Below are 22,748 nucleotides of genomic sequence, written 5' to 3' on the forward strand. Positions count from 1 at the left end.
TGTCTGCTCCGTGATCCGCAGTCCATCAACACCCACCAGATGACACACACACACACACACACATTAGGGCTGCACGATCTTGACAAAATGTGATATTGCAATATTGATTATGAATACTGCAATATCAATATGAATTCTGATATTTTTAAACATATGTGAATATTAATTAATAACAAATTAAACAAGTTTGTTTCTACTGACAGTCTGCCGTTGGGCCACAAGGTCTACTTACTAATGAATATAGACATGCACTTTCTTTTTGATTAATGCATATACACATCAACTTTCTTTTTGATTAATGTCAACTTTCTTTTAAGCTGCAGTTCTGGAATGTTAAATTGCAGTTCTAGAACAATAGGTTGAAATTTTAGAATTTGAACATGCATTGTCACCAGACTTTAGTTTGATCTGAGGAACAGGAGGTCAGCACAGGCCACGATCGTAGAATGCAAGCACATTTTATTCTGGTAAATTTCAGGGATTTTTACACTGGGATGGAAGTGCTAATCTTGCGATTGACATTCGATCTGCCCCAATACAGCAACCTGATAGAGTGCAGAACTTAGGCATTCACACTCTAAAATTCTCTAAAACACCATCACCCAACGTAGGGCTCGAACCCACGACCCTGAGATTAAAAGTGTCATGCTCTACCGACTGAGCTAGCCACGCACTTCTCAAGTTTTGAGTTGCGGTCCAAATATTTCACTCAAAAGTTCTGAAATGTTACAGTTCTAGAATGTTAGGTTGAAGTTCTAGAATGTTAAGCTGCCATTCTACAATGTTAACTTTAAATTCCAGAATGTTAAGCTGCAGTTCTAGAATGTTAGGTTGAAGTTCTAGAATGTAAAGATGCAGTTCTAGAAAGTTAAGCTTTCATTCTAGAAATTTGAGTTGCAATTCCAGAACAATAGGTTGAAGTTTTAGAATTTGTATAAGTTGCATTCCCAAAAGGTTGCTCATAGTCCTAAAATGTTACATTGTAGTTTTAGAATCGTAAGCTGCAGTTCTGGAATGTTAAGTTGCAGTTGTAGAACAATAGATTGTAGTTCTAGAATTTTAAGAGTCATGGTCCTAAAATGTTACTTACAGTTCAACAATGTTATGTTGTAGTTCTAGAACGTTAAGCTGCCATTATACAAAGTAAAATTGCAATTCAAGACCAATAGGTTAAAGTTTTAGAATATTTGTAAGTTGCGGTCCCAAAATGTTACTTACAGTTCTAAAAGGTTACATCTTAGTTCTAGAATGGTAAGTTGCAGTTCTAGAATGTTAGGTTTGAGTTCTAGAATGTTAATATTCAGTTCTAGAATGTTAGATTTAAGTTCAAGAATGTTAAGCTGCAGTTCTGGAGTGTTAAGTTGCAGTTCTAGAACAATAGCTTGTAGTTTTAGAATTTTAAGAGTCATGGTCCTAAAATGTTGCTTACAGTTCAACAATGTTATGTTGTAGTTCTTGAACGTTAAGCTGCCATTATACAATGTAAAGTTGCAATTCAAGAACAATAGGTTGAAGTTTTAGAATATTTGTAAGTTGCGGTCCCAAAATGTTACTTACAGTTCTAAAAGGTTACATCTTAGTTCTAGAATGGTAAGTTGCAGTTCTAGAATGTTAGGTTTGAGTTCTAGAATGTTAATATTCAGTTCTAGAATGTTAGATTTAAGTTCAAGAATGTTAAGCAGCAGTTCTAGAATGTTAGATTTAAGTTCAAGAATGTTAAGCTGCAGTTCTGGAATGTTAAGTTGCAGTTCTAGAACAATAGGTTGCAGTTTTAGAATTTTAAGAGTTATGGTCCTAAAATGTTACTTACAGTTCTACAATGTTGTGTTGTAGTTCTAGAATGTTATGTTTAATTTCTAGAATGTTAAGCTGTTAATCTAGAATGTTAGGTCAAAGTTCAAGAATGTTAACCTGCAGTTCTGGAATGTTAAGTTGCAGTTCTTGAACAATAGGTTGAAGTTGTAGAATTTTAAGAGTTGCGGCCCTAAACTGTTAATTACAGTTCTAAAATGTTTCATTGAATGTTAAGCTGCAGTTCTAGAACAATAGGTTGAAGAACATGCATTGTCCCCAGACTTTAGTTTGATCTGAGGAACAGGAGGTCAGCACAGGCCATGATCATAGAATACAGGCACATTTTAGTCTGGTAAATTTCAGGGATTTTTACACTGGGATGGAACTGCTGATCTTGCGATTGACAGACGATCCACCCCAATACAACCATCTAATACTGAGCAGAACTGAGGGATTCCCACTCTCTCAAACACCACCACCCAACGTGGGGCTCGAACCCACGGCCTTGAGATTAAGAGTCTCATGCTCTACCGACTGAGCTAGCCAGGCGCTCCTCAAGGTTTGAGTTGCGGTCCAAAAATTTCACTTACAACTTCTGAAATGTTACAGTTCTAGAATGTTAGGTTGAAGTTCAAGAATGTTAAGCTGCCCTTCTACAATGTTAGCTTTAAATTCTAGAATGTTAAGCTGCAGTTCTAGAAAGTTAAGCTTTCATTCTTGAAATTTGAGCTGCAATTCAAGAACAACTGGCATAGTGGTGCCAGTTATGTCATGCAGGTTTGCAGGATTTTCACAATCTGCTAGTGGCCATGATGAGTTGTGACTTTGAGCTTTTTAACCGTTTTGGCCCATTTAGCCAATTTTCAACCAGTTTGTGCAATAACATTTGGTGTTCTCAGGCATTGTGCAAATTATGGTCTACCATCCTGCTGTCCAGAAGAACGTGATCATGGCAACAGCTTAATGGTCTTCATTTACTTGCACTTCAATTTGTAGTTCAGGAGATTGTTTTTTCCACAGTCAGCTGCTTTAGAAGCCTGGGTAGCTCAGTCGGTAGAGCATCAGACTTTTAATCTGAGAGTCCGGGGTTCAAGTCCCTGTTCAGGCGTAGAGTGAGTTGTCCATTTGACATACCTGAACACTTCAGACAGTGTCATATCATTTGTGTTCCATACACAAGTCTTTAAAAAGAATTGTTCAAGCAGGTTTCTATCAAAACAATGTTGCTGGTAAGTCTAAATGAAGAATGGGCAACCTATATCCATATATATCTGTATAACCTTCCGTCAGCCTGGCTACAGTGCTGAAGATAAACCTGGGGTTGTTACTATTTTACTCCATTAATGACGAGTAGTACGTCAAACTACATCTATGATTTAATACAAGACCAATAATAAAGAGCTTTCTTATCTTGCTAGAGACCTTCATCTATTCCCATACCGGGAGTTGAACCCGGGTCACCTGGGTGAAAACCAGGAATCCTAACCGCTAGACCATATGGGACTGATTACTATTGTTTCCAGTCAATACTGTCAAATGTGGAGCTTCTTCAAGTTACATTAGCGACCAGGTGACTACTCAACATGCCCCATGTGTGTGTTTATCCAAAACAGATTCAAGGTTTGTTCGGGGCTTTGTCTACGCGGGCCAAGAGGCTAAGGACAAACACAGTCTGCACAGTAGTAGGCCCGCGAGCAGCTCCCGCAGATGTATCTCTTGCAGCCACTGCACACAATGTGTGATTTGCGGTCCTTTCCCTCTGGACAGAGCTGACACTGCTTCCTTTTGCTTTGCACCCTCGGTGTGTCCGGTTCAGAATCCCCGTCCTCCTCTAGGCCCCTTGTGACTGTGCCGCCGCCACTACAGCCGCCACCACCACAGGACCTCCTCGCTTTGACGACGGCTTTGACAAGTGCGGCGGACGCCTCCGTGCGAGGCAGACGCCGCCGTCTCTCGATGAGCGGATTCACAAACGCCCTTCCCAACTGCTCGAGGAACGCCCTCCTCTTGTTGAGCTTGCCGCGCATCCACTCGGGCCTGAGCTCTCGCCACAGCACAAAGGCGTTGTAGGCGGACACGTCGAGGATGTTGTGGAACACGGCGAGGGGCCAGCGCACCATCTTCCAGCGACAGCTGTATGTGTCCACGAGCTTGTCCAGGTTGTCCACGCCTCCCTTGGTGTGGTTGTAGTGGAGGATGATGTCAGGTTTGGCTTGCCTGCCGGCGCCAACGCGCGCATCCCCCGTGTGCAGCGTGCTCAGCAGCACCACGTTCCTGTGCCTCTTGGGCACGTAGGACACCAGAGTGGGGACGGGCGTGAAGGCAAACTTGGACGAGAAGACCGCACGGCCCTTTGTGGCGGGCAACGCCCCCGGCAGCTCAGGCTTGTTTTTGCCCATCGTGCCCACCGCGGTGAGGCGCCGCTCGACAAGCAGCCGCTGGGCCAGCGCGTAGGAGGTGAAAAAGTTGTCGCACGTCACGTTACGCGGGCCCCTCAGGCCCTCGGTCACGTCCAGCACCACGCGGGCGACCAGATCCCTCTCGGGTGTGTGAAAGTGGCGTGTCCAAACAAGAAGATGGAACATGATGGAAAGAGATGGAAGAAAAAATGTAACACACACACACACACACATACACACACACACTAAGACAATTGTACGGCAATGGTACAAAAAAACAAACGAAAACAACAACAAAGCAACAAATACAACACCTCGAAAGGGCACCAGCTGCTCGTCCACCGTCACGTTGGTGCCCGGGTTGTAGAGGCGAGGCAGCTGCCGCGTCCACTCGTCCCACACCTCTCGTACGGCCGCCAGTTTGTCCGAGGCTCATTGGGCAGCTCTTGACACACGGTCGTCAAATCGCAACAGTCTAGAGTACGTGTGGAACTGCTTGATTGGCATTGTGGCGCGGAAAATGGCCCTGCCGCTCTCCTCGTGCCACAGGCTCTCCAAGGCCTCGTTGCGGGACCGGTACACGCCCGCGAGGAGCAGCAGCCCGAGGTAGGCTCGCAGGTCCGTGACGTCCATCTTTTTCCACTTTCCGGCTGTGGCGCATCTCCTTTGACCCTCGAGATTTGTGGCAGCCACAAACAGCAGCGTCTGTTGTGTCTTCTTCTTGGTCGGGTTTGTCTTTTTCGGTAGCGTGGCAATAACAAATGTTTCCTCATCCTCCTCTTGCCCCTCGTCTTCACTACCATCTTCTTCTTCTTCTTCTTCTTCTTTTTCCTCTTCTTCTTCGTCGTCTTCTCCTACTTGTACTTTTTTGTCTTTGTCTTCTTCTTCCTCTACTTCTTCTTCTTCATTCACTTGTTCTCCTTCTTCGTCTTGAACTTCAACGTCCACTTGGCCTTGGTCATCATCTTTGTCGTCGTCGTCGTAGCAGCAGTAGTCTTTTTCGCCGCTGTGGTTGTGTATGTGTTGGTCTTCTTGTGACGCACACCCACCGCCATCACAGTCACGGTGGTGGTGGTTGTCGTCATCGTGTTCGTCGCAGGCCTCTTGTGGGTTTTCTCCTTTTTGTACCTTGGCTTCAGCGGAGACACCGCTCGCAATGTCTCGAATCCGATGCAGCTTCAACTCCAGAGTCAAACGACGGGCCATGCTGCAGCTGCTCCCCCGGCTGTGCCGAGCCACGTGCAACAAGTGCACAGGTCCAAAACAAGATGACGTGAAAAAAAATGACGACAACAAGAAGACCAATGTGTCTAAAGTGTATATTGTGTGTGTGTGTGTAATGAAAATAATTAGTAGACTGATGTCAAGCCTTTAGTTTTTATTTTTTAACCTCCCTTTCCACTCGCCTTTGCCTTTCCTGTTTTTACTACAACTACAAGCCATTGGCCAGAATCCCAGGGACTCAAAAGCAGGACGATGGGAGGGTAGCAGAAATAATACGTCCGATTGAGTGTACCACCAATGCCAAGGGTCCCTGTGACCTGAAGGACAATTCCACGAGTCCCTGGGACCCGAAGGACAATGTCGCGGGTCCTAGGGACCCGAAGGACAACGCCACGTGTCCCCGTGACCCAAAAGGACAACGCCACGGGTCCATGTGACCCAAAAGAACAATGCCACGGGTCCCTAGGACCCAAAGGACAACGTCAACGGTCCCCGGGACCCAAAGGACAATGCCACGGGACCCAAGGACCCATAAGGCCAATGCCACGGGTCCCTGGAACCCGAAGGACAACGTCAAGGGTCCTCGGGACCCGAAGGACAATGCCACGGGTCCCAGGGACCCGAAGGACAATGCCACAGGTCCTATGAACCCGAAGGACAACGTCAAGGGTCCCCGGGACCCAAAGGACAATGCCACAGGTCCTTGGGACCCGAAGGACAACGTCATGGGTCCCCGGGACCCAAACAACAACGTCATGGGTCCCCGGGACCCGTAGGACAACATAAGGGTCCCTGTGACCTGAAGGACAATTCCACTGGTCCCTGGGACCCGAAGGACAATGTCGCGGGTCCTAGGGACCCGAAAGACAACGCCACGTGTCTCCGTGACCCAAAAGGACAACACCATGGGTCCATTTGACCCAAAAGAACAATGCCACGGGTCCCTAGGACCCAAAGGACAACGTCAAGGGTCCCCGGGACCCAAAGGACAATGCCACGGGACATAAGGACCCATAAGGCCAAAGCCACGGGTCCCTGGAACCCAAAGGACAACGTCAAGGGTGCCCGGGACCCGAAGGACAATGCCACGGGTCCCAAGGACCCATAAGGCCAATGCCAAGGGTCCCTGGAACCCGAAGGACAACGTCATGGGTCCCCTGGACCCGAAGGACAATGCCATGGGTCCTCAGGATCCGCAAGGCCAATGCCACGGGTCCTATGGACCCGAAGGACAACGTCAAGGGTCCCCGGGACCCGAAGGACAACGTCAAGGGTCCTATGGACCCGAACGACAATGTAAAGGGTCCTATGGACTCAAGGGACAATGTCAAGGGTCCTATGGACCCGAAGAACATCGTAAAGGGTCCCCGGGACCCAAAAGGACAACGGCACGGGTCCATTTGACCCAAAAGAACAATGCCACGGGTCCCTAGGACCCAAAGGACAACGTCAAGGGTCCCCGGGACCCAAAGGACAAAGCCACGGGTCCCTGGAACCCAATGGACAACGTCAAGGGTGCCCGGGACCCGAAGGACAATGCCACGGGTCCCAAGGACCTATAAGGCCAATGCCAAGGGTCCCTGGAACCCGAAGGACAACGTCATGGGTCCCCTGGACCCAAAGGACAATGCCACGGGTCCTTGGGATCCGCAAGGCCAATGCCACGGGTCCTATGGACCCAAAGGACAACGTCAAGGGTCCTATGGACCCGAAGGACAACGTCAAGGGTCCTATGGACCCAAAGGACAATGTAAAGGGTTCTATGGACCCGATGGACAATGTCAAGGGTCCTATGGACCCAAAGAACAACGTAAAGGGTCCCCGGGACCCGAAGGACAATGCCACAGGTCCTTTGGACCCGCAAGGCCAATGCCACGGGTCCTATGGACCCGAAGGACAATGTCAAGGGTCCCCGGGACCCAAAGGACAATGTCAAGGGTCCCTGGGACCCGAAAAGGAACGTCAAGGGTCTCCAGGACCCAAACAACAATGTCATGGGTCCGGGGGACCCAAAGGACCACGTCAAGATTAGCAGGTCCATCCCAGTTTAAAAATCCCTGTAATTTACCAGTCTAAAATGAGCCCGGCTTCTACGATCATGGCCTGTGCTGACCTTCTGTTCCTCAGATCAAACTAAAGTCTGGTGACAATGCATGTTCAAATTCTGAAACTTCAACCTATTGTTCTAGAACTGCAGCTTAACATTCTAGAACTGCAGCTTAACATTCTAGAAATACAATGTACCATTTTAGAACTGTAATTAACAGTTTAGTACCGCAACTCTTAAAATTCTACATCTTCAACCTATCGTTCCAGAACTGCAACTTAACATTCCAGGACTGCAGGTTAACATTCATATTCGTAAAAAGGAAATGCAGCTTTAGTCAGTTTCCCGATATCGTTTGCCAACAGGAAACATTTGATACAAAGTATTTTTACCAAAACACAGACTTGATTTTGCCAGTAAAAAGTAATAGTAATATTGTGATGAATTTGCCAAATAGGTGACACTCTCTCATCCATCACACTCAATAAATAAACCAGATTATTCAATCCATACCTCCACTTCTATGCAAAGTAGTTTCATCCAGACCCTGTCGCACCCTAAGCGAGAATCATAAACCTAGACCAACGAACAAGGAGAGTCCTGTTTGTTCCTCACATTTTTTCCCAGTTTTTTCTATTCCGTGCCGTTGAAGCAGGATATGAAAAATTGCCAAGTTGTCAAGTGTAAAGTTGCACATTCCGCTAGATGAGTTGTCCATTTGACATACCTGAACACTTCAGACACTGCCATCTCATGTGTGTTCCATGCACAAGTCTTTAAAAAGAATTGTGACTGTTTTTCAAGCAGGTTTGTATCAATACAATGTTGCTGGTAAGTCTAAATGAACAATGGGCTACCTACATCCATCTTGCTAGCACCCAAATCTCTGTACTCATCTCCCTGCTTGGAGAGTAAGGTCTAACATACCACATATGTTCTATAACCCTTTTCATTGGTTTGCTACGACTCTTAAATAATTCCTTTCATTGTATCAATCTCAGAAATAACCAAAGAATGACAAATTCCATTCATGTGGTTGTGCCAGTGTTTAACCACCTGTCACTGTATTTTTAGCAGCAGAAGTGTTTTTTTTGTTTTTTAAAACACCTGCCACGTGTGAGGGTTGAACTCACGACCTTCAGATTATGAGACTGACGCGCTGCCTACTGCGCCAAAGCTGGGGAACAATAGTCTGTAAGGGGGGGGGAAGAAGAGGAAAAAGGGGAAGAGGGAGGGAAGAAGGAAAAAGAGGAAAAGGAAGAGGAAAAAGGAGGAAAAAAGAAGAAATGAGAGAAAAGATGAGAAAGATGCTAAATTACCCACAAAGTGTAAGAGTTTTATAGTTTCTATTAAGTCAGATTTGAATTTAATTGCTGAAATTGGAATGTTCCTGGGAAATAAGGGAAGTTTAACGTAGATTCAAAGGTCACAGGTTCGATCCCCACCTAGCACCAGATCTTAGGTTCGATCACCACCTAGCACCAGATCTTAGGTTCCATCCCCACCTAGCACCAGATCTTAGGTTCGATCCCCACCTAGTGCCAGAAGATCCAATTACACTGTCCACAACTTTATTGTTCTACTAAACAAAGTTTTGGAGGAATAAGATATTAATAAGGTTGGGAAACAATTTAAACAAATAATTTATGACGTTTAGATTGACTTTTGAACAATATATCTGTTTTTAGTACTGCATACATTTAGTAATCGTGCTATATTTGGTCAAAATTAAAAGTTAGTCTTTATAACAAGTATTGTTTAGTAATAAATCATTTTCTTTTTCTTTAAACAATGTATGACAGGTAAAACCAAGCATTTTTAGTTCTCTTTTCTCTAAAAGCTAGTATGTCTTCCAGTAATCATTGCAGGGAAGTAGGGTGTATAAAGGCAAGTCATATGCTCAGCAGTGTGTACACTAGAATTTAGAATAATATTGAAATGAAGCCAATTAATATAATACATGCCAACTTTATTAAATTACTGATCTCAACAAAACAATATGTCTTTAGGTAACGAATAATATTGTTTAGCACAAGAAATGACTGACTATACAAAGGTTTTTACGCCAGGGAGGAAAATAAGAGAATCAACAAACTAATTCTGTACAAAGAGTAAAACACACATAACATATAAATCACAATACATCATAATATTGTTTGCATAGTAAAATCTAACTATTTACATTTTCTATGTACATTATACATTTAAATTTTTGATTTTTTAATCTGATCTAACCACAACTCTCTTGACAGTGTTTCTGTATTTGGGCAGTAGATAGTGCCTTGATATTGGCTGTGCCCAGTTTCTGCGGTCCTGAATTGTCCACACTTCCTGCAAGTGTTGTACTCCACCTTCCTCTTATTAAACCTTGCCTTAGAGGCAGGGCGACCACTGGCAGGTGGAGGTGCGGATGGAGCAAGAGGGGCAACCGGTATATGGGGGGCACGGTATGCTAGTGTTGGAACAGCAAACAAAGTTCCTGGGCCTTGAGGATAGACAGAGGTTGCTTGAGGGAAGAACGAAAGGAGGACCAGAAGCAGGAGGCTGTGGAAAAATCTGATTCTGGGCTGATGGCTTTGGTATAATAGCCTGTGGGGCAGCGGTGACAGGGGCAGGAGGCTGTGGAAAAATCTGATTCTGGGCTGATGGCTTTGGCATGATAGCCTGTGGGGCAGTGGTGACAGGGGCTACTGCCTGCCACCACTTTGTCTTTGCCAACCCCACAGTGCTTGGGGGCAGGTTGTAAACATGTTCAGTGCAGTGTGTTTGAGGAGGAGCAGCAGCGTGGATGTTGGCAGGTGGAAGGGCCTCCGAGGCCACAGCAATTCGGGCAGGTAGATTTATTCCCTGCAGGATCAGTGTAACATCCTGGCGCTTCACCCGTTTATTATGCCACTGCATGAGGGTTGTTTGATTGATCTCAACCAGCTGCAGTGTAGTGCTCTGCATGATGGCTCCATTACCCAGAATAAGCTGCTGGATTTTGCGGTGATCCTGCAGGACACAAGTCCATCTTGTAGTATAGTCCTGTTCTTTACCCTTTACTTTCCTTTTCGGATTCTTGTGTAAATCACAGAGTCTGATACAAATGGCTTCCACCAAGCGGCAGCAGTCTGGCCACTGGGCAGGGGAGGCAATGGATCCCAGCACACACCGCTTCAGGCTCTCCACACCAGGAGTAAACTCTGCCCGTAGTTTTGGAGACCTGAACTTTCCTACTATGAGCCTGTCTTGGTGTCTGGCAGCAAACACCACCCGTTGCTGGTCATATGGCAGCAGGCTCTGCCAGAGGTCAATGATGGTGCTGGCCTGTTGGTTGCTCAAGGTCAAACCAGTATGGTTCTTCAGACCCACCAGATACTCTGCTAGGCTGTCCACAAGATCCATTCCCGGCATGTTGTGTTCACCCACAGCTTGAAAAACAACATCAGACCAACGATTACAAGTTATCACTAATATTATGCACACAATACTATGGAATAATTACCCATTTAGGTATTATTTTTCTTAGCTATTCTTTAATCCCTCTTACTAGTTGTTCTTCAGGCATGGAGACGGCTGCAGGCTGGATAGCTGGGGTAGAAACAGAGGTAGCAGCAGGCTGGGAAGCTGGGGAGGACACAGAGACAGCAGCAGGCTGGGTAGCTGGGGTGGACACAGAGACCGCAACAGGCTGGGTAGCTGGGGTAGAAACAGAGGCAGCAGCAAGGTTTGATTGAGGTGCAGCAAGAGGGATAGTGGTTTTTATTGCAGAGGTGTCAATCAAACTGCCAGATGACGTGGTGGCAGTGCTGGAAACGACCTGGAAGAAAAGAGAAATTGCACGCAGAGTAGCACGCAAACTATTCTCCCAAAGAGATACAATTTTAAAGTTTCAAGTTTAACACAAGGTAATTTTAATTCAGTTGATTTAAGAAGAAGGGAGTGCAAACTAATAAAATGCATTATTAACTAAATGTATTATAATTAAACAATATGTGGCATCATACCTGAGAAGGTTTCCTGGCCATACTGAGGTTGGGCTTCAGTGTTGCAGTGTGTGAGCCACCGAACCGTGGTTTGAATAACTGGGGAAGGATGAAATGTCCCAAGTTACAGTAAATGATCATAGAGTTGTACAGGTCAAAGCAATATACATGGAATTAAAGCTACTGTTTGCATTGATTCTGTTTATATGTTTTTATTAAATAGTAATGCTGGGTACCATTTCAAGGGATAATTTGGGTTGCACTGGACCAGCAGAGGGTGCAGCACCAGTTGGAGCAGCAGGGTCAGCAGCAGTTGACGGAGCTGGGCCAGCTGCAGCAGCAGGTGTGGCTGTCTGCACATTAGTTTTCTAACACAAATATCAAAGAAATCAACAGCCACAGATAAAAGTCAATTTTAACAACATACATTATGATTGCATCTTTAGTATACTTCTATCATTTAAGTATCCCAATGAACTTTACCTTCTTAGTGTGGAATCCACACGTGCAGACCTGTGCTCCACCAAAAAGAGACGTCTGCCCCCGCTGCTGGAGTGGACACTTCTCTATCTGTAATTAACCAAAATTAAAATGCACCAGAATGTTACATGACATAAATTAATTGTTGATAGTTGTTAAAAAAACATGTAAAAAGCTGTACCTTAAGATAGAGCTCATGCCATCTCTTTTGACTAGGGGCTGGTCTATTCCCAGCATCAGTAGGCCAGACCCCTGTAGCGGCAAACGTCCTCAGCCGGGACAGCCATTCATCGTCCCCCATGGCACGATGCTTCTTAGCCTTAGAAGCCATCTGAGATTAAAACTCAATAGGACAATAGGACAATAATGTCAATAGTTAGGCACTTAATAAGGTCCCTTTATTGTATCCAAAAAGACAAAACTATAGTATAAGATTTAATCAAATAATTATATATTACAGGCATGACCATGGAATAGCTAATTTCTATCATCTAAATCTATCTACCTTCATCTTATAGTAAAGCATGTTGTAACATTGCTAGTACAGGGGCTTGAGTCATAATTGAGGCTTAATATAATCATTATCAACATTAACATTATTATATTACAATTATATTTTATTGTCAACAAATACCACAGTGGACTAAAGTTGGGGTAAACGTTTGAATGCTAATCTTAAAGTAATATAAATTATAAGGGACTGATGTCAATTCAATCAATTTATCATTTCTCTCTCTCTCTCTCTCTCTCTCCCTCTAAAAATTATAAAATATATTACAATAATAATTTTTTAAAATAAAAATTAAATTACAGCTAACGTTAACTTAAGATACTGACTTTACTTAACATATTGATGTGTATTACGTTACGTATAAAGTAACATCAATACTACTACTGACTTTACTTAACATATTGATGTTACTTTATACGTAACGTAATACACATAACGTAGCCTATCCTGTTGACTAACGTTATACTCTTCTCAACTAGAAAAGTGCACCGCAACATGACTTCGCAAGAAAATAAATACATAGCTACATACATTACATGAACATGTAACAGGTTTAATGCACAAACATTTAACGGTGACGTTTGACCTGACGGTACTTAATACACTTAATACACTAGCTACTACTGCTTACAGTAGCATAACGTTATAAGCTTGTTCTTAACTAGCAAAGTACACAACAATATGACATTGCGGTCAAACAAATACATCAATTACATGAACTTTTGACAAGTTTAATTCATGAGATGTGGTGCCAGTAATAACTTACTTTATTTTCCGTGGAAAAATACCGAGATGAGTCGTCTTCTCTTGCGATTGCGGCAAAGCTGCCATTGAAGCCGAAAATGCGTTTTGATTGGTAGGAAATGGAGATGGGCGTTGCCAAGAGGAGGCGCTTTTTTGATTGGCAAGAAATGGATATGAAGTCTCTCATGATTGGCAAAAAATGGAAGGGAGCTTTGGGTTTGATTGGTAAGAAAAGGAGATGAGAAAGTGGACAAATACGTTCTGAGTAGCGCCAACGAGGCTATGAAAGGCATTGTAATGGTTCGCAAAATTTCAGAAAAACTAACAATTTGGTCGTCAATCTTCACAAAAACAATGTATCTGGAAACCTATATACTCACACAAAGGCTAAAATTGACCCTAGATGCTTTGTCATGACCCCATGAAAAGGCCAGGACAAAAGACTGTGTGCAAAGGTTGAAGGAAATGCGAGAATATGACCACAACAAAAGAAATGATAATTCAATGATGGTGGTAGTCAGTTTAGTCAGTGGTGAATGTATATGCATGGATGAGTGTGAGGTATGGTGTCAGTGATTTATGCTGGACAGAGTAAAACTAACAAAGATGAGGGGGAGAGGTGCTGGACTGAGAGCACCTCTAGGGCAATCACAGATGCACAACCAATAATAAAACACTACTGAGTGAATGCGTTCAGAAAATGAAGAACATTGTTCAGAAAGCTTAATGAAGCTTCATTTGACCATAACTATTAACCACCTGAACCTGGTAAAAGTTATGAGGTACTCCTGCATAGCTAGCCAGCGATTTACCTACTGTAGATGGTGGTCGGCATGCCAACGAGGCTTGGAAATTTGCAGATGGTGATTCAGAGGAGATGGAACAGTTTAAAGTTTAAAGTAACTTAATTTTCTAAATTGTCTGCCTGCAGTGCCAACGAGAGCTCTTCTCTAATATTAACAGGTATGCAACAGCTATTCAACTTCGGAAGGTATTGTTGATCTCAGAAACAACGATAGACGACACCATGGTATCACAATGTCCATGCTTGTGTCTTTGTTATGCAAATACTCTGGAAGTCTACTTTTTAAGAGTATGCGTTCCTCTTTTTCCCTATTGATTTTAAAACACCTGCCTGAGATTTTTGATCTCAGAAATAACAATAGAATCCAGGAGCCATTCCTCACCTAAAACAATATGAGTCATTCTAGTAAGTGAAAAGGAAACTCACATCTACAAAGATAAATTTGATAGCTGCGACTCCCTGATGGTCTAGTGGCTAGGATTCAGCGTTCTCACCGCTGTGGCCCGGGTTCAATTCCCGGTCAGGGAATTATCTGGACTTGACACACAATAAAAAAATCTGTAACTTTACATACACCAATACATCACAAAAATATACTGTGAATTTAAGGGACATCTAGCATGTGTGAAACCACCTGTGGGAGTGGAACATGGATGTGTAGAGATGGGCTTTTAAACAATGCACATTTTGACATGTCACAGTAGGAAAAGCAAAGGTATGAATAAAAATAAATTATGGCTCAACTCAATTTACATTTTTACAGTTGACATAAGGCATTACAAAGTCAAGAAGCTACAGTGAGGAAAATAAGTAATTGAACACCCTGCTATTTTGCAAGTTCTCCCACTTAGAAATCATGGAGGGGTCTGAAATTGTCATCGTAGGTGCTTGTCCACTGTGAGAGACATAATCTATAAAAAAAATCCAGTCAGCTTCCCCAATTTCTGAGTAACAGGAAAATAGCCTGATAAGCATACATGTGCAGCTCAACCTCAAAAAGCCATAAAGCAAATGCATGTGGCTTACAGATCGAGCTCCCGCTCATTGTCAAACGTATCACTTTATAGAGGCGCAATCATGGTCACACAATGCTCATACACGGCATTGGAATGTCTACACATTACAATTCTGAATAGTGATGAATAACCATTGAGTCAAACGTATCACTATTTGGAATTTTAATGTTCAGACAGAAGCTACATGCAAATGACTGAGTGTAATATCGCAACGGTTCAGGAATAAGTTAAACATGTTCTGAATGTATTCTAACAATGATAGCAGACTGCTGAAACACACCACTTTATCTCGAGTGAATACTTACCTGAAAACCATGGATATGCTATTAATGGCGCTGGTTTGAATGAACTTTTGGGTGCCCTGTCCTCCATCTTGATGCAGACTACATGGTGTATATGGAAGTCAAGCAGTTCAGGGACACCTTAAAACAGATGCGTCCCCTACTGGCGGGGGTGTGAAACGATTGTTTGTATGCTGATCAAACCACTTGAAGAAATGTGAAATGAATTAAGTTCTGCAAAAATCTTTTTATTTATAAATTCTTATTTTATGTATTTTCATCAAATACAACTAACAAAACAAAATAAAGAACACATGAGTTTTTTAGCAATCAAACTTTTTTTATAAAATTTTAGAAAGCCAATAATTTTAGAGTGAATCTAAATGTATACTTCAAAAAGTCAGAACAACCAAAAACAACCAAACGGGAACGTTGTGTGAAGGTTCAGCGCAACCGCAGGGTAACGTTAAAGTTGGTTGGTTCTCTTAACGTTTAGGGAATGTTCCCTAAACGTTAGTTTTTGGTTTGGTTTGAACTGACCTTTAGAGAACCAAAAACTAACGTTCCCTAATGTTCCCTAATTGTTCTGTATCAGTGGGGCTCCAACTAGTAACACAACGTAAAATAGCAGTTACTGTTACTGTCATTAGAAAAATCCTGAGATTCAGTTGTCAGAAAAACAACCCCATAGATTAGCACTAACTAAAATCAATCCAATGCCAATTCTTGAGTTAGACCAACGTCAAAGTCTTACAGTAAGCAACCTTCTTTCCTCATTATCTTCTCCATAGTCCCGATGTTTCTTCTGGCATCTTCTGTGTTGTGATATAGAAGCAGTGGAAGTGGTTCCTTACACAGATTTGCCATCTTAAATACTGAATGCAGCCATTTCCATTCAACTCCACCTTCTTTTTGATCAGGTTTCAGTGGTCTTGTCTATTGTAAGTAATGAATGGCTTCATGAATAGACAACCATCATCCCAATGTATGCCATTAAAAGTCTATGAGTGGTCAATTAGAGTCCAATAACTTTCTTTGGGGCAACTCCTTTTTCCTCCAGTTAGAGCTCATTCAGCATTAGAAAGTACCAGTTAGTGCTAAATATCTATTCCAAAACTCACATTCTTTTATTTATTTAAGTAGCGGTGGACAAGTGCTGAAATGTACTGCCTCTGCATTTGTAAGTTTCTGATGATGAACTCACAACCAAGACAACCCTAAAGATAAGCACTTATGAACACAATAATCATCAGGGTCTCCATTTGAGAGGATCTGAATGTGATTACAATGGCATCCAATGATTTTACTGATCGCTGGGGGAAAAAGAACATAAGGACTTTGGGGAATGACTCGCCAGAACCAGGTTAGTAACAAGCACTTCTGGGACATGGAATCACACAAATAGAAAGATAAAGGAGAGAGGAGCTCAGTGTGTCAAAGGAAGTTAGTTGATCATTTCTTTAATGTTTAATTTCAAATACTGCACTGTAACTTTTATTCTTGTGTTTTATCTATTTTTATTTTTTAACTGTTTTTGTGTAAAGCACTTTGAACTGCCCTGTTGTTGAAAGGTGTTGTACAAATAAAGCAGCCTTGCTTTGCCTTGAATAGGTTATCAATATTAGCGCAAATCAGTATTGGACTGGTTTTTCAGGTTGTTGTGGCCGAGTGGTTAAGGCGATGGACTTGAAATCCATTGGGGTCTCCCTGCGCAGGTTCAAATCCTGCCGGTAACGAAAGCCGTCGTTCAATGGTGGTCACACATCTCATTATACCATAAGGCAGATGTGCATGCATACATAACATACAGACATAAGGCAGATGTTCCTTCATGGACAATGTAAAAATATCAAATAGGTACTGGAAGCATCTCCGAGCATTTATTTTCAGTCTCAATGACCACATGTGTTGCAAGATTTGCAGTGAACGTTATATTGTCCAGCAATGGTGGTATAGTGGTGAGCATAGCTGCCTTCCAAGCAGTTGATATGGCTTTGATTCCCAGCCAGTAACTTTCTTCGAGTGATGATACTTGCTTTGTTTGTCAAAAAGTAACCAGAAAGGTTACTCTCCCAACCAGGTTTGATTAAAAATTAGATCTCAGTTATATCGCACAAATAAGGGAGCATAACAATCAATCAAGCTGCCTCCATGAGGATCCACAGATATAGACATGTTCCACCTCCTTCTTTTAAGCCTGTCTCCTCAGCTTCTAGGCGCCGCTGCATCACCTCCTCTTCAGCTGGAGAGTTCGCATCTACTTTTGTGACAGTTTCTCACAGTTATCAAAGCTCACATAAAGCAAATGCTTGTGGCATAAAGATTGAGCTCCCTGGAGTGAGCCAACTCCCCAATTTCTGAGTAACATGAAAATACCCTGATAAGCATCCATGTGCAGCTCAACCTCAAAAAGCCATAAATTAAATGCTAGTGGCTTAAAGATCAAGCTGGCGCTCATAAAACATCAGCAAGGTGCAATCTCTGTGGCGCAATAGGTCAGCGCAGTCGGCTGTTAACTGAAAGGATGGTGGTTCAAGTCCACCGAGGGACGTTTGTTGCTTAAATAACCTGGAGAGAGCCATCTCTAGGATATATGAGCTCAAAGATAACCCAAGTGGCCTTATATTAGAAGGTACAGTTCTGCAAACCATGTACATATTAATCTTTGCAGTCATTGGTATGCAGGTCGCTTGATGAAATACAAGCAAATACATAAGGCCCCACCCAACAGTTTTGTGATATGTGGCAGGCAACTGTATGTCAATGATCAAGCTTGTTGCTGTGACTAATAAACCACCAGCAAAATAACTGATACATCATCAGTTCCGAAAATTTCTTGGATGCCAAATATTTGAATTCAAAGTCAGAATCCAATTGACCTGTAAGAACATTACAATGCACGTCCAGCTTCTACATTTCCGCATGAGTCAGCTTCCCCAATTTCTGAGTCACAGGAAAATAGCCTGATAAGCATACATGTGCAGTTTTTATTATTTCTTTATTATTGTAAAGTTTGTTGCTCACAGGCTTTGTAATTACTGCAAAGTTAAATTTCTTATAACCGGAGTACCAGTCTGAAATGTCACCTTGACAGTTGATACCAGCAAATCATTCAACAAAACACACAGTGGCGCGAGGCTTCGGCAGGCTACGTTAGATGCAGCGTGTGGGTAAGTATAGATAGACAAAGGCAAGAGAAGCTAACAAATGCCATAGCAACGTGGATAGCTACAGACTGCAGGCCCATTAGGGTGGTGGAGGACATCGGTCTGAGAATCGCAACAACGACGGCAGGTATGAGATTCCCTCAAGACGCACCATCACAAGAAGAATACACGAAGTTGAAGTTGCACAGCAGTGGAATGTGTCAAATAAAGTCACCGCAGTTAGCACAGATACTACGAATAGATATGAAATATGATCGCTGCTGCGAGCCTTCTGCCTTTAAACATGTACCCTGCTTTGTGCACGGTCTCCAGCGTTCTGTCACAGTGTCTCTGCTTTACAGCGCGTTTGACAGTGTCCTTGCAAAGTACAGAGAAGTTGTGGGGCTCTCTAAACACAGTCCAGCAAGGGCTGCAGAGTTAAAGCAACAACAGATGAACGTGGACAGAAGGAGTCGCTTATGCAACACGTTCCAACCAGATGGAATTCAACTCTGGACATGATAAATACATTGTTTATGTACACTAAATATTTTAAAAAACTGCTACTTTATAAACAAAATGCTGGTAAGTTTTTGCAGAACTAATGTTACAGCACTTTCGTTCATATGGCAGAACATTTAAAATAAAATTGCACTATATACACTACTTTTGAATTCATTATTTCATTTTGCGATTAATCGCGAGTAATCAGGGAAATTATGCGATTAATCGCGATTAAAACTTTTAATCGCTGCCCAGCTCTAATATATATATTATTGTGCTTTTATTGTGTTATCTATTTATTCTGTATCATCCTTTTGTGCTATATAAATAAAGTGGATTGGATTGGCTTGGATAATGTCAGATGATCTAACCTGGTGTGGAGTGCCGACTAAGATGGCTTCAGTCTTGGAGCTGTTTAGCTGCAGAAAGTTTGGCTTCATCCACACCTTTACCTCCTCCAGGCAGGTGGTCAGAGTGGATGATGGCAGGGCAGCAGAGGGGGTTTGGTTTGTCCTGAGGTAGAGTTGAGTGTCATCAGCATAGCAGTGGAATGAGATTCCATGCCGGCTGATGACATGGCGAAGAGGGAACATGTAGAGGATAAACAGGGTGAGGCTGAGCACTGAGCCTTGAGGGACACCACAGGTGACGTTGTGCGTCAGGGACTTAGCCTCTCCCAAGGCGACATGTTAAGTTCTTTCGGTGAGGTAGGATGAGACCCACTCATGGACAGAGTCAGGAACACTAATAAGGTAATTAAGACAATGGAGGAGGATGTTGTGGTCCACAGTGACGAATGCTGCAGTTAAGTCTAGGAGGTTGAGAAGAGATGGGGAGCCATCATCTGCAGTCATCAGCAGGTCATTTGTGACCCTGACCAGGGCGGTTTCTGGGTTGTGGCCAGGGTGAAAACCAGACTGATATTTTTCAAAAAGATTGTTTTGTTTGAGATGATCCTGAAGCTGTGCAGCAACTACTTTTTTCAGCACCCTGGAAAGGAATGGAAGGTTGGAGATCGGCCTGTAGTTGGTAAAGACATCTAAGTCTAGGGTGTTTTTTTTCAGAAATGGCCTGATAACAGCTGTTTTCAGTGTTGATGGAACATGGCCTGCCTGGAGTGGTTAATGACCTTTGTGATGAGGGGACTTATAGCATGGAGGTTGGTTTTTACCAGGGCTGTGGGGAAAGGGTCTCTCATCTCTCAAGGACCTTGCATAGGACTTCTGGTGTTCTCAGTAGGCCTGCCTAGGAACAGTGAGTCCTGAGGCCTTGAGGCGTCACTCAAGGACACGTCCAGCTGTTTACATTGGCTGGAGTCCGTAGGGGTCCCCTGCTGGAGCTGCTGGACAAAGATGGATAGATGGAAGCAACCCTGTTCATTAGCTCATTGTATTCTTGCAAGACAGGCTTCTCTGTAGAAGGCGCTGTAGCTTAGTGGTTAAAGCGCCTGCCTTGTAAACCGGAGATCCTCTGTCCAAATCCCAGCAATGCATAGTTATCACTTAATGAAGTGTAGGCATGTCATTCTTAATAAGTGCAACAAAGTTACCAGTTGTCTAATTTTTAGAGCAAAAAAGTGACATGTAATGTTGTCTTGTATCGTAACATTATATGTGGCCACATTCAGCCCATTCAAAACAAGCTTTAAAAGCATTAACAAATGTGTTCAATCCATTTCTTTTCTCAAAAAACAAGGAATGATTTCTTTCAAAATCTAATATTGTCCACAACCCTGTTCCAGGGTACAAGCGGCCAAAATGCGTTTCCTCAGGAGGGGGGCTGGCATCTCTAACCCAATGGATGGTGGGGGCTTGGAGTAGAGCCGCTGCTCCTTCACGTCAAAAAGAGCCAGTTGAGGTGGCTCGGCAAAGGGAAGTTTGGGGTCCCCTGCTTGAGCTGCTGGACAAAGATAGATGGATGGAAGCAACCCTGTTCATTAGCTCATTGTATTCTTGCAAGACAGGCTTATCTGTAGAAGGTGCAGTAGCTTAGTGGTTAAAGCGCCTGTCTTGTAATCAGGAGATACTGGGTCCAAATCCCAGCAGTGCCTGGTTCTCACTTAAGGAAGTGTATGCGTATGATTTGTGATTCTTAACAGGTGTAAGAAAGTTACAAGTTGCTTGATTTTCCAGAGAACAAAAGTGACATGTGATGTTGTCTTATAACATTATATGTGGCTGAAAACAGTCTATACCAGTGGAGTGGAATGCTGGCTTTAATAGGTGCAGGTGGCCTGCACGCTGTTAGGTCAGTCATTTTGGGAATCATTGGTTTAGACTTCCACCAATGACACTCATCAAGGGTGCAGGTGATGACGGATGGCCTCGCGCCCTCTTACCCATCTCACCCCGGACACAAACTATTCCAGCTTCTCCCCTCTGGAAAGCGCTACAGAGCACTTTACGCCAAAACCAACAAAGTCAGGACCAATTTCTTACCACAAGCCATCACTCTGATGAAATATTTGCACCGCTCTTCTATGGCTTCTGAGTGAGAGTAAGTTTGTTGTTTTGTCTGTTAGTAGTACACAAGGGGGTGCTGTGGCTTAGTTGGTTAAAGTGCCTCTCTAGTAAACCGGAGATCCAGGATTCAAATCCCTGCAGAACCTTGTTGTTGCGGTCATTACCTCTGTTTGTCTACCAAATCCCCATGCTACTCATTAAGCCCTGGTAGCAAATGAAAAAGGTATGTTACATTTACACAGAAACACTACATCAACACAGACTTAAGATGATACATGAAAACACATGAAATTCAGTGCAATGCAAATTTAAGATAGTTCATTCATCAGGTTTTGTGGTTCTGTTTATAGAAACTACATCCTGTTATGTCGCGTGATCATACATGAATTTTCGAGATCCTGTGGGTCCTTGTGACTTCAGTGGCCCGTCAGGTGGGTGTTGATGGACTGCGGATCACAGAGCAGACACGAAGCGGAGTGGATCCGCAGTTGGTGGAAGTCAGGGGTAAGGCCTCCTGCACACTGCCTGTGTGGTGTGAGCATGGTATTTCTGTTGCGTGGCATTTTCTTGGTCTTTGCACACCAGAAACGTTTCTGACGTGGCGATGTTGCTGCTAGCCTTGTTTGTACACATGTGTGTTTCTCATTGACATGTGATTCAATAACTTGTTAATTATTAATCTGGACTGGTTCGGAAATGAATCAGATCATCTAAAGGGGGTGGATTAACTACCCACATTACACCTGAAATACCCTCAAGATTTGAATGATCCTTTGGAACTGAAGTGCTTGGGAATCCCCATCAGTCATTCATATTTGGCCAAGGTACTTGTGAGATAGGCTCTATCTTTGTCTGATTGATGGTGCCAACTGTAATGGAGTGTGTCAGGCCTCAGTTGTTCTCTGCTGTTAAAACAGAAAGTACTTTACAGCTGTGATAGCTGAGTGGTTAAGGCGTTGGACTTGAAATCCATTGGGGTTTCCCTGCGCAGGTTCAAACCCTGCTCACAGCGATTACTAACTATAGAATAAACAATAATTCAGTAAGATATAGGGGAGGATGACATTTTGAGAAATTACAGTTCATTGGTGGTGCAGATCCCTACCAGTTGGCTCCCTCTTCTTAGATCCATGATGACACAGTGATTCTTCTTTCAGTTGCATATCGCAATATTGTCAACTAATATCAAATAATCAATGTATTAATTTTCATTCCAGCAGCACTGAAGACGTTAAAATCAGGCAGTCAGTGCCCAAAGTGCCAGTGCTAGTGTTTGCTTGGCAGTTTCTTTTAATAATATCCTCATGTATTCTTGTTACCACTGCTGTCGTATTTGTTTGTTTTGCCGCGCGTATGTCCTGTGTTTT

General features: G+C 43.2%; 6 non-coding genes across 6 annotated transcripts; 4 read left to right on the top strand and 2 right to left on the bottom strand.

Annotated features, from left to right (window-relative positions):
* Positions 1–2,270: 2,270 nt before the first annotated feature.
* Positions 2,271–2,343, bottom strand: trnak-cuu (transfer RNA lysine (anticodon CUU)). Its single transcript has one exon. It is a non-coding gene; the product is annotated as a tRNA-Lys (tRNA).
* A 486-nt stretch (positions 2,344–2,829) lies between these two features.
* Positions 2,830–2,902, top strand: trnak-uuu (transfer RNA lysine (anticodon UUU)). The gene has a single exon. It is a non-coding gene; the product is annotated as a tRNA-Lys (tRNA).
* Positions 2,903–3,225: 323 nt separating this feature from the next.
* On the bottom strand, positions 3,226–3,297 carry trnae-uuc (transfer RNA glutamic acid (anticodon UUC)). The gene has a single exon. It is a non-coding gene; the product is annotated as a tRNA-Glu (tRNA).
* An 11,131-nt stretch (positions 3,298–14,428) lies between these two features.
* On the top strand, positions 14,429–14,500 carry trnae-cuc (transfer RNA glutamic acid (anticodon CUC)). Its single transcript has one exon. It is a non-coding gene; the product is annotated as a tRNA-Glu (tRNA).
* Positions 14,501–16,923: 2,423 nt separating this feature from the next.
* trnas-uga (transfer RNA serine (anticodon UGA)) lies at positions 16,924–17,005 on the top strand. Its single transcript has one exon. It is a non-coding gene; the product is annotated as a tRNA-Ser (tRNA).
* Positions 17,006–22,311: 5,306 nt separating this feature from the next.
* Positions 22,312–22,393, top strand: trnas-uga (transfer RNA serine (anticodon UGA)). The gene has a single exon. It is a non-coding gene; the product is annotated as a tRNA-Ser (tRNA).
* Positions 22,394–22,748: the final 355 nt, after the last annotated feature.

Source organism: Etheostoma spectabile, unplaced genomic scaffold (assembly GCF_008692095.1).
Source record: "Etheostoma spectabile isolate EspeVRDwgs_2016 unplaced genomic scaffold, UIUC_Espe_1.0 scaffold00018596, whole genome shotgun sequence".
NCBI classification, from domain to species: Eukaryota; Metazoa; Chordata; class Actinopteri; order Perciformes; family Percidae; genus Etheostoma; species Etheostoma spectabile.